Source organism: Anas acuta, chromosome 1 (assembly GCF_963932015.1).
Source record: "Anas acuta chromosome 1, bAnaAcu1.1, whole genome shotgun sequence".
In the NCBI taxonomy this organism is placed as follows: Eukaryota; Metazoa; Chordata; class Aves; order Anseriformes; family Anatidae; genus Anas; species Anas acuta.
Window position 1 is genome coordinate 105,577,375 of NC_088979.1, and position 12,594 is coordinate 105,589,968.

The 12,594-nt window shown below is 37.9% G+C and overlaps 1 long non-coding RNA gene across 1 annotated transcript in view; it reads right to left on the minus strand.

Annotated features, from left to right (window-relative positions):
* LOC137860661 (uncharacterized) overlaps positions 1 to 12,594 on the minus strand; it is a 170,589-nt gene that overhangs the window by 55,839 nt on the left and 102,156 nt on the right. The window contains exons 7-8 of the long non-coding RNA XR_011099122.1: positions 7,494 to 7,556; positions 390 to 466 (exon numbers count right to left, since the gene is read on the minus strand). This is a non-coding gene — a long non-coding RNA (uncharacterized lncRNA). The remainder of the gene's footprint in view (positions 1 to 389; positions 467 to 7,493; positions 7,557 to 12,594) is intronic.

Consider the following 12,594-nt stretch of genomic DNA (forward strand, 5'->3'; position numbering starts at 1 on the left):
TGTGCAGCAATTCCTACTTTTTAATAGACTTTCTATTCTACACACCTTGTATTTCAAAGCTCCCCTTTCAAAGTGCAGGCTGAGAAAAGGTTGCTGAGAAAACTGAAAATGATAATTTGAGAGGGACTGAAACCTGAAACTTAGCAGCACTTTTTGAAACAACACAAAAGTTTGAATTCTGGACAGTCTCTTCATCACACAATTAGATTTTGCTGTATGCAAAACTGATTTTTCCAAAACTATTCCATGGCAAAAAAAAAAAAAAAAAAGTCATAGTTAAAAGACAGATGTTTAAATACCTTCTACGTGACACATATAAAAATACATACGGAATGCTACCCAATTTTATTAACAAAGTATGGAAGAACATCCACAAATACTGTACTTACCAGATTTCTCTGATATTCTGCAACCATTGCCTTTCGTAGCTTTATGCTGATCAAATCGTAACCTGAAGTCCAATGACCTAATATTCAGTAATGCAAAATTCACATTTCATACTTGCAATGTTATTTTTTCAAAGCATTTTTCAATGTTAGAACATGACAAGGTTGAATACATTTTGACAGTGATATGATTTGAAGCTGCAAAAACAAACTGTCTGAATTGACTAGAATTTTTACCAAATTTTTCCTACGGTGCAGCTCTTGGATTAGAATGTTTGAATGTCAAACTTTCAAAAAGACAAGCTGTCTGTAACTCTCTCTCTCTCAAAATAATTAAAAAAAAAAAAAGAACCAAATCAGAGAATCAGTGCTTTCATGTTGTGAGAAATAAGTATTTCCTAATCCTTAAATAGAAAAAAAAAAATAAAGTGCTAAATTATTAGTCTTATTGATTCCAGCACCCTCCCTGAAATAATATTTTTCCTGATTTAACAAATATATTGCTTGTACTTCTCAGATACACAATTCTATCAGGAGATGTGTATCTGGAGAGAACAAAAAAGTGGACCCAGCCGCTTTTTTTCAATAGCATTATACTGACTGGTCCTGCTAGTGTGAGCCTTCCTCCAGGGCCCACCATAGCTGGCCATGCCATGAGAGTCATTGTGGGTCATTGGTCCATGTTATTAAGTCAGGTTTACTCCAACATCCTTTTTCCTGTGAGCTGAAATTTATCAATGATGAAATTTTCCCTTATTCCTCGAGAACCAGCACCTATTTCATGTCTCATTTACCATTTACTTTCTTGTAAATACCACTATTTGTTAACACAATTGATCTTTCTTTTACAATTACAGTAGCAATAATACTCTGATTTTTACAGGTGCACTAGCAGATGGAGAAGAGTGGAAGGGTGTATATACACTTAAGCAGCTTTGCAAGAGAAAGCAAGAACTTGACATGACAGCTAAAAGTTGTCCTAAGATGAGACTTAAAGGGTCTTCAATGCCACACAACAGAACTTAAAAATAGGGCAGACAGTAAGGCAACATGCAGAAATGAAACTAACATGGGAACCTGTACATAACATTCCTATCCAAGCAGCTGCTGCTTGGCTTGCACACCACACCCAGAGGTCTTAGCATGGAAGTGGCCTTGGCATGGTGGAGGCCATGCCTGGCCTCCTCCCTGCTGGGCCACTGCATCCCAGGTGAGCAGTGCCCATGCCAGGAGGCAGCCTCCACAGAGACCCTGTGATTGTTTCGGGAGAGCAGAAGGCTTTCACTCCTTCCTGTGTTCATTTCCTTAGAAAAATGTTTTTCCCAGGACAATCCTTTTTGTTAAAATACTAATTTTCAGATTCAAACACTGGAAAGAGCACTGAAGTAGTGCACCAGTGGTTGTAGAAGCAAGTTGAGGTGTGTGTTTCAGCAACACCGTACTCCCATTCATTTGTACGGGGGGCTTACAGTAGCTCAGAGGAAAAAGATGGGTAGTTCCTAATGGTCTTACTGCCTTCATGTGGTCTGGAAAAGGGTTTGCCGTGCAGTACAATCACAGAACAAACTAGCATGGTTTGCCCCTTCAATTCCTGTTAGCTCTCTTACTGCACTTGGGATTAAACACAGTAGCAGCCCCCAGAACACAGCCCTGCCAGAAATCTCCACAGGGCCAGGCAGTGCAGGGAACTGCATCTGAACCGCTCTCCAGCTGCATTTCACTCAATAGCCACAGGCTGCAAATGCCTAGTGTAAAGGAACAGGTAAAACACCCCTTTAAAGCTTGTTTCTACATGTATATATATATATATATATATATACACAACACACACATATGTATATTTTAAAGCATAAATATATATATATAAACTTTAAAGTAGACAAAACTGCTGTATTTGGACAATATTAATGGAAATAGTGTGTTCCATTTGCTACAGATACTGCCTTACCTATATGTTAATATTGTTTAAAGGACAGCACAGACAAATATTCAACATACTTAGAACTCTCCTGACAGGTTTAAACCCCACAAACTACGCATATCATTTCCATCATAATCAAACGGATATTTTTCAGGATAAACTGTCTCATTTTTGGTACTGCAGACAATTTTTAACCAGGAATAGTGAGGTGTTTGAATTTGAAAAGCAAACACAAGATGCAATCTGTGTTAAACAACATCCTCTAACACAAATACAAACCAACTAGAACAAATAGCTTCAGGCAAACTAGCAGAGTAAACAACAGAAAGCAAAGAGAACAAGGAAAGACCAGAGAAAAGCTGGGTTGCACTTTCTTTGGAGGTAGAGGTCTTAGAGGGTTTCAGTGACTCCCAGCTCCATCTGTGTACAGGAAATCATTTTCTGCCACTGGCACGAGAATTAAAATTCTATTGTGGGACTGGGAGAGATGAAGTTCATAGGGCTTTATAACTCCTTAATTATTTTCTCTCCTGCCAAATAACACAGCATCAAAATACTTTAGTATCATAAAGTAGCCTCAGACAGTTTCTCAGTCAGTCTTCAGGATTTGATTTTGCAATTTAATCCACTGATACTAGCTTCTTTCCTGCTGATTTCACTTGAGCTCTGTGGATGCAAGAATCAGCTCTTATTGATCACTTTGCACAGCCAGGGCTTTCTTCTGTCCACACTTTGTAGAATATTAAACCACTGGTAAAGTAATACAGCTCCTTTCACAGATATGTTTGGTTTTGTCTTTTGTTTATATGTGTCTATCTACTAGGACTGCCTGCTAGTTAGGTTTTTTGTCTTGAGGCACTTAACCATCAGTCAGTACTTCATTACTCTTATTTTTCTGGTTTTGTTTCATCTGAGATTAAAATCTTTTTCAAAAGGTGGGCTGCCAACTTGTAAACACATATGCTTAAAACACTATTGTGAGTTAAACTGGGTAATCCATGATTTTATATCTCTTTAAGAACACACAGTAAGAAACATTACTTTGATTTCCATTAAGCTTTAATGTAGAACCATTAGCTTTTTCAAAAAAAAAAAAAAAGAAAAGAAAAATCTAGAACACACAACTGAAAGAACTGCATAATATTTTAGTAGTAGTAATGTTATATTAGCATGTAATTTTGTGTCTTTGTGTGCTACTATAGTCAAGAAAGCTTAGTTTTAAAAGACATTCAGCATCTTTTAGAAACACAAGCAAACCAGTAACAAAAGGTCTCATTATTTTCTATCTTATCTATTTTACTTTCAGATCTAATGATTTTCAGAAGTCATTGGGGTTACTAGGGTCAATAGGCAGTGTAAGAGTCCATTAGGTGTAGAAGACAAGGGAGCTACAAAAAGCAGCTGCAATGAAAGACAGAAAGACACAATTATCCATCAAACATTAGGATCATTATTAAGAGTAGAGTATGTTTTAGAAACCAAAGCATCTGGTACAAGAAAGAATATTCTCGCATTCTGCATTGGCCAATTTGGACCTTCTTTTGTACCTTTTAGGGCTCTGGAGAAAAGCTCAGTGTATGAATAAGAAAGACTTATTTACAATCAAAATTCAGATTTGTACAAGCAGAAGTGGGCTATACCCACTACTTCATCTCACTATTTTCCCCGGACTTTGCAGTTTGGCTTTACAGCCAGCCTATGTGATGGTGGCACATGGTATTCTTATATCTGCAAACACTTTCCTATAATTTGGCTCTGTTCTCTAAAACTAGACTTACAAATTGCATCCACTATGCCCACTCCTTCTTCCTCACACTTCTCCCCTACTCTACCATGGAATCTTCATGGGCTGCAGGACAATCTTTGCTCTGGCACCTGGAGCACCTACTTCCTCACCCTACTCCTCCTCCTCTCCCCTGGGTGTCCTCAAGGCCGCTCCTTGCACCGCTCCCCTCACCGCCCCCTGCCATGTGGCGTTTGCCCTCCCTTCCCCAGGCTGCCCCCGAGGCAAGGCACCACCATCTTGGCTGTGAGGCCCGGCTGTGCCCTGCAGTGGGGCTGTTGGGGCTGGCTGGGGCCGGCACGGGGCAGCCCCGGCATCACCTCATGCAGCAGCCCTGCATACTTCTGCCACTGTTTGGGCACCTACATGCAATACATTAGTTTTTAAGATTTTGATGTTATTTCTCAACTGAATGTGGTCTCGGTCACTTCAGATACGATAATTCAAAATTTTGCAAAACCACTTCTCTAGCAGGCTTTTCAGCCCAATGAACTGCATTGGTAGGATCAATTTTTGTAAGGGACCAGCTTTAGACATTTCCAAATACAGGTATGTCCTGTTCTCCAGACTCTGGCTGTTGTGCCTCTGGTGGGCTAAGCCCAGCAGCCTAGATCACTGGAATGATAAAATGTTTTAACCATTTTCCTCCCTCAGTTGAGAGAGGACAGGGAGCTACAGGCTTTACAGTTTCTGTGATTTGATTGTCAGTACAGCCACAAGAACAAGTTAGGGCAGCAAAACCAAGTAACAGGAGACTGTAATGTGCACAAGGCAGGAGGTGGGAACAGAAAGAAGAAATGAACTGCTGTCCTTTGGAGGTGGCTGGGACCTCTTGAGGTGATTTTGCTGTGAATGCCAGCATCCTTTACAATTCACATCCACATTTACTAAAACTCTTCTTGCCTTCCCACAAGAGGATGGGAAACAATTTGACAGGTCATTGCTACCAGTTCCTCCACCTTCTTTACTTTTGCTCTCCCTGCTCTGGCTACTGCATATCCCCATCACCCAAAAGAGCTTTCTGTGAGCTAATTTGACTTCCTAAAGTTTATGAGGAATACCTGCAAATTAGACTCTTTTAATTCACTAATACTGCAGAAACAGATCAGATCATATAATGGTCAAGGGGAACCTCAGATATGGAAAAAAAGTGAGGACAGGACTGTTACCAGGCACTGGGAGAGAGACATAACAAGAAGTGAGAAACTCACCTCTTCCAGACACAAGGAGTCATTAGAGTAACCCATGCTGTCCTGAGACTATGCTCCCTCATCATTCTCACTCCACCACTCCTTTGAGGTGGCAGCTGGGTTTTAAAAACACTTAATGCATCACCACTTTTGCAAACATACCATTGCATCATTCGGTATATTAAACAAAAATCTGTTTCCTGTGTATATCTATATTAAGTGACGTTTGGATCTTTCTTCATTCACTGAGTTATTATGAGCTGAAAGCTCAGGTTTTGCTTGGATCTACTTTAGGAACAAAGTTTCTATTCTTCACACTTCAAAAAGCACTCTCTTTACATTGATTTTGCAGTAGACTAGGTAGCATTCGTTCAGAAAACCTGACTTTTCAGAGAGATCTGAAATCACAGACCAAATTTACCTCACTGAATTATCATCCATTTGTGAATACTGGTGATTTGGAAACTTTGCCTGTGCAGATGTGTTGCATTTCTTGCTCGTGGACCTACCATTAGCACACCTACGTGAATATTGTGAATATTATTCTACTATATGTCAGGAGACAATGTGCATATAAAGACAGCAAAGAAACAAGATTTTCAGCTTAACAGATGTCCAAGCCAAATTCCAAATCTCTTTCTTCTTCCTTTCTTTGACCATTTGTTATAATTTGAGATTAGATTAGAGCTGATTGCTGCTTTTCCATGCAATCCTCCTATGCCAAAATGACAATCAAGGATGGATGAATGCAAAGCATTCCTATTTTTCACGCGCTTTAAGTGTAACAAGGCCAGATTTCTCTACATTAGGAATTAAAAATGAGGAGAAAGAAAGAGACTGTCATTTTTGAAAAATTATCAAACCTCAAGTCTGAGGCTGTCCATCCATTCTAAGAATCCATTACTAAGTACTACATTAATTCTCAGTTGGAACTGAGAGAACCAATGCACACCAACCTCTCATCTGAAATTCAAACTTAATTTTTATTTTTTGAAAATATTCACCCATTATTTGTAATTTCATTCATGGTAGTTTTGCAGTGATCCATATTTTCCAATAGCTCTGGGGCCTGAGCACTGAAATAACATCCAGTAAAGATTTTTCCTCTCCAACTTTCAGGCCAGTTGGATGTAGGATGCACCTGGGCAAATTCCTATAAAATACTGTGCTTCCCAGAAGATTTACATAGATTGATAAGCTTCAGGTAAACTTTTGAACCAAATTTTAAATCTTTAGAGGATTATCTATAAGCTATTATTGATGGTTCCACTGACATTATTAATGCATTGCGTTATGTACAGTTAAATTCTTTTGTGCTTTTATAATGGCAGAAAAAACAATTTACTTAATTTTGTGGAAAGGTTGTAAAGAACTGAGCACTTTCTGACTATGGGGGTCATGCCCTAGGTTGTTTGTCAAACAGGAGCCAAACCATGTTGGTATAACCAGAGAGGTGAGACAAACAGGAAAAGGAGTCAGTGTCAGCCTTATTTTTAGGGGAAACTTTGCCAAGTGTATAAGGTGATTTCAATCACAAGTTGCAGTACATGAATCACAAGAGGAAGTAATACACCAAAATGCCTGGATATCAATTATGTCAAACACCTGAAAACATCTATGTTTGCACGATCCTCACCCATACTGGTAGTTCATTAGGTCAACATCTTACTGTGTTTTCAAGCTAAGCAACTTCATAGCTAGATAATAAGGTAGATTTGACTCAGTTATCTTGGTTTCTGTTGCTGTTGTTGAAAAGATTCAGATCTGAAAACTGAATGCATGTCAGTCAAATGAGTAAAGGATGCAACACAGCCAGCTCAGTTCAGCTCCCAAAACAGCAGGACTGCATTTGTTCAGCATTTTTCCTCTGACAGCTTGCAGCAGTGAAAGACAAGCAGCAAGTTAATGTTGTCCACTCACAGCAGCAAATAATTTCAACAACTTGAGCTCTAATTCAATGACAAACCATTTTGGAAAGCCCTTTTCCTTCCAGCAGTACATGCACTGAAATAGGACGAATATTTTTCTGACAGCCAAACTACACAGCAAAAAAAAAACACACTAATTTTTCCAGATTTACTAACAATATTTTTGCCTGTTACACCTGCACAAAGAATTAAAGGAAGGTGCTATTGTACTGTAAAATAACTAGAGGGTAGCATTGTATAGTCTAGTAGAAACAATTCTAACTAGAATGCTTCACATTTACTTACATAGCTGCTGAACTTCAAGGAAATCCATCGCAAGTCAATGATTTCCCACATTTCCATGACAACCTAATGAAAACAAATGAGATATTCAGAAAATTATGCTTGGATGCATCAAAAGAATAGCACTAATTACAGTAGCAACACTTTCTTGGAGGGAAATGTTGAACGGTATAAACAATCAGCATCCATTTGGTGTCTCATAAAATGCTATGTTATAAAGGGGAATTCAACAGTCAAATCTGCAGATGTACATCTCTGACAAGTAATTTAAGTAAAGCTCATTGTGGTCTCTAAAACATTAAATGGATTCTCTTTGGGAACCTCTTAGGTTCCCAAATGTACTTACCTCCAGATGCAATATTCAGCTGGTATCTCCTGGGGAGAATGTGATTTGGGTAAAAACAGTTAATTTTAGCACAACTCTTTTTATTTTTACCATCTGATCTCTTTATCACTCTGAGGTTAGATATTCAAGTAGGAATGGGAGAAGGAATTGCAATAAACCAGACTATTTTCTGGAGGCAGCAATCCTATTTTGTCTAGTTTTTCAAGCTCTTAGACCACTGATAAATTACAGAAGAACTAAAAGAGGGAGATATGTTTTTTTAATACAGAGTGCACCAAGAAATTACACAATCTTACCAGATAATTTGTATTACAACTACTGTCTCATTATAAGTAGTATTATACTTCATGAAAGGATCCTAGAATACGTATCATTATATAATGATGATTTAAACGCCAACCTACCATTAAATCCTTTTCAGGAATAACTCAATCTCAAATGGAGATAGAATTTTCTTAATCTGTTCCTCTCCAGTATACTGCATTTTGATAGCATCTGAGAAACAAGCCATATTACCAAACAGTGTCATATCAACAATGCACATGAGAGTTGCATCATAGTACTCTTTTCATAAATGAATAAATGGATTAAAAATTCAATGCACTTTTGCTTATTGTTGCAGGAAGCACGGCCAAAAGCACGACAGACACCACTATGGTCAGATCATGCTCCATTCTATTGCCCGAATAGCCTAACTTTTATAGTGAACTTATCAGGGGTGGATAGTGTCTCACACAAGATTATTGGTCAAAAGCACTCAGACAAACAACTACAAGAAAACAACCTTACCTGCAAGAAAACAACCCCCTTGTGATTAGCAGTCAGGCAGACCTTGTCCTTGAAGACAGATGCTGGTAACAATGTTTTTCTAAATTTCTCAATTGGGCAATGTGGGAACACTGTCATGGGAACTTCTCATAGTTGCCCTGCTAGCTTGGTTTGCTCAGCTGCAGCAAGCCATTGGATTTTTGCTGTTTCAAAAAATCCCTCAACAGCTTTTAAGTCAGGCTTTGAGGTAACTCACACAAATTCATCTGAATTGTGTCAATTTCTGTGTCAAACCAGAAAGATTACTTATTTCTGTAGATAATATACAATACACATTTATGATAAAGTTTTGGGAAAACATTTATCTCTACATGGGCTTTTTTTTTTTTTTATGCCCAGCCCCATTATAAATAGGTAAAATGATAAATTGCTCATTGCTATTCCAAAGCTCTTCTGTGAAGTATATGCAGGAAATAAGATCTGTGATTCAAGGCGCAAGACGCATATTAATTCTTATACAATGGAGAAATCAATATTAAAATCAGGACTGCATGGCTTCTGAGGCTGTACTCCCAATGATAACAAAGTATTGACTTACTATTCTCAGCCGGGATCAAAAAACTAAGAGAACACTGAACTTTAACTAATACACATATAATGTAGTTGCAGCTTATGTTGACTGCCTCCCCAGGAATGCATAAAGTTATGCCATACATTGACATTTATCCAGACTTTGAGGAAATATTAAATCAGGTTGCAAGCTTTCTGGGGCCAGGACCCTGTCTTACTGTCTACCTATATATCTAGCATGCCTGTGGCACCACATAAATAATTTAACAGTAAATGAATAGGATCAAACAAACAAGCAGAAAAAATAATCCAATCAGATTTTTAATCAGATCCGATCTTTTAGTAGTTTAGCCACCATTTCAGAGTCTGCTACCTTTATCCAACTGAGCTGTCAAGCCTTACTCATCTATATTGAAGAAAGGGCATACTGCTAGTGTTTGTAGACAGTTTACTTCCAGAAGATACGAACCGAAGAACATCTCAGTGGCCTTCTACAGTGGCAGGGCAAACAATTCAGGCCATGTTCATGACAAGCAAATTTACATGCTTTAAATGTAGACAAAAATGCTAAAGCTGTAGAACTTAAAGCTTCTGATCACACAATTAGGCTAGTGTTTCCAGAAGATACTGGCATTGGTACAACTCAATTTCATAAATATGTGACCCTGTATAAACCTGTGTATTCTACAAAGCCATTAATAAATATATATTTATTTATTTATTTATTTATTTATTTTATTGCTATCTAACCTAATTCACACCTAGTCAAAGAGAATTACAACTATAGGACAGAGTCATCAGTCACTAACAGCTATCACTACAGCAAATTTCTGTGCAATTCAGTAGCAGCTAAAATCTGTTTATAAAATAAAAATAACAAAACATCTTAATTCAAAGAATAAGCCAACTGAGATGAATAACTAATTATATAAATCATGATTTGATTGCAATTTCTCTAATTCTAGGGAAATAAGGATAAAATTTTTCTGAGTATATTATTCACCATGTATTATTCACTCGGTTTCACTTAATCATCAAGCCTCTGTAGGTGCCCAAGACAACCCTTCAAACCTTTGATTATTTTTGGTCTCATTTAGAAACTGTCATACAGTTGCAGTGTATTAGTTCCAAACAGCAACAATTTCAGAAACATGCAGAACAGAACTGATCAATTCAGTTACCCTCTATCGGAAGAGGGATATACCCTAAAATGTGTGAAATGTTTGAAACATGAGACTGAACATGCCATAAATAAATTAAATTCAAATTGAATTATTTTTTAAAATATTCCTATAGTTCTAAGTCTACAGTTCTTTTGATTCTTAGTCTATAGGTTTTCTAGACATGAATGGGAATTCTTACAATACAATAAACTTACACTTTACCAAATAGGTGTTTTTTTCCTTCATTGCTAAATCTCTACCCAAAATAATATTTTAATTTTTTTTTTTTTCTGACATACAATACAATCTCCTATCTACATTATTTACTGGTTTACCTGTTTCTTTACCTTTCTGTAATCTCCATGACAAAGTACCTCAAATGAAACTCATTTAAGAAATGCAGAGGGTCAGGAGGCACCAACGAGGTTTTGAGACACCAAACTACTAGGTAAAATTTTGCTCAAGGAACAAGGTCAGCAGTATCACGCAGGCTTTTTTTTTTTTTTCCTGGGAATTTTATCTTTGGGAAGTTTAATTTGACTTCCAGCCTTTGTCTTTTCCCTTGAGATTTCTATACAGGCTGTAATCCTGGTTGAATTAGCTCCAGAATGCTCAGTCAAATACTCAACAGGCATGTAAAGATTATATGGATGTGCAAGTAGAGGTCTGGTCCCTAGGCTCCTGCTCTTGTGTAGTCTGATATATATGGGAAGCTATGAACAAATTGCACATGTATCACACAGACGGCTTGCAAGTGAAAATCCACATATGGAAAATATCAATTCCATTCCTTCTTTTAGCTCAGATTACACTCATATTCAGTTTCCAGGAAAATACCTTTGCCCTGCATTCTTGTTATTGGGATGGAGGGGAGAGAGCAATCCTGTCATCTAGTAGACTAGCTTTTTTAACTGTCCTTTTCTGATGTGCAGGATATAGAGCAGCAGAGAGATGCAGCTTGCTTAAAATGAGTATTCTTCCCCAAAATACAGTGGAATGATACCATTAGTCTAAGGGAATAACATATACACCTGAGGCAAAGGCATTTGTCTTTAAACAAAGGGCTGAAACGTGGTCTGCTGTCTGATACACTCAAATACTACTTACTTCCGTGAGTAGGATATCCACTTGAGAAGCAAGTTACTAGGGTTTCTAATTTCCATTCCCTGTAACTACTCATGGTACAGAAAAAAAAAAAAAAACAGTGTCAGCTGTTGAGATTTATGGTGGGTGGTGGAGTGTAACTGGGATGCCAGTGGCCAGGGCAGCATCTTCAGATGGGGGCGGGAGACTAGGTAAGTATAAAGCCCTTCGGACAGAGGATGGAACCACGTTTCACTTCCAACATTTGATGCCAGAGGGCAATTCAAAGCTCTCCATTTCTTTCTGAGGCTTTAGATTTTGGGGGAAGGAGAGCAAGATAATTGTTTTCTTCACAAAAGCCTTAATATGATTCTTTTCCATGCAGAAGAAAAAATAATAATTAAAAAATAATCAGACTTCCATTTCAGGGAAGGGAAGCAGGGGAAAGAAAAGTAACTTCTATTCATATTAAACTAAGCTAGAGTAATCTTTCCAGTGTCTTAGTTCAGCTGCCACTAATGGCTTATTTGCCTAGGCCTGTGATTCCTTGACTTAGGGCTGAAGAGACATTGTGAAAATAAATACATAATGCTTATTTCTGCAGCATGGAATATTGCTTTTGACTTCTTTTAAGGCTTGGCCCCAACTATTTCACAACTAGTATTTGACAGGAGAAGATCATACAACTTACTCAATAAGAAGGGTGTAAAATCTGACAAACTGAAAGTACAACAGGGTTATGAAGAAGTGGGATACCAAGTCCAATAAACCAGAAAGCTATTCTTACTGGTACTGAATGAGGCATGCCTAAGGTTCCTGAGGAAGATACATACATTCATAAAATCTCAAGCGAGAGACTGTAAGTATTGGAAATCACTTTCTCTGACTGGTCTGGCTGTAGGAAAAGAGAACTCACATGATGTACTTTATTACTGAAAGAGGCCATAGCTGGAATGGTGGAGACCAGACAATGGCAATGCAGCCCAGGGTCTCAGCCCAGGCATCTGGTTCTCTGGTGAAAACTTTCTCTCATTCTTTATACCAGTTTATCTTGTTTAGTTAATTTTACTCACAGTTTGCATCATCATTGATACATGCTTCCCCCATGACAAACTGAACACACGTCAGCTTACTATGATGCATTAAATATCCATATGTTTATGTGGTGGTCAGA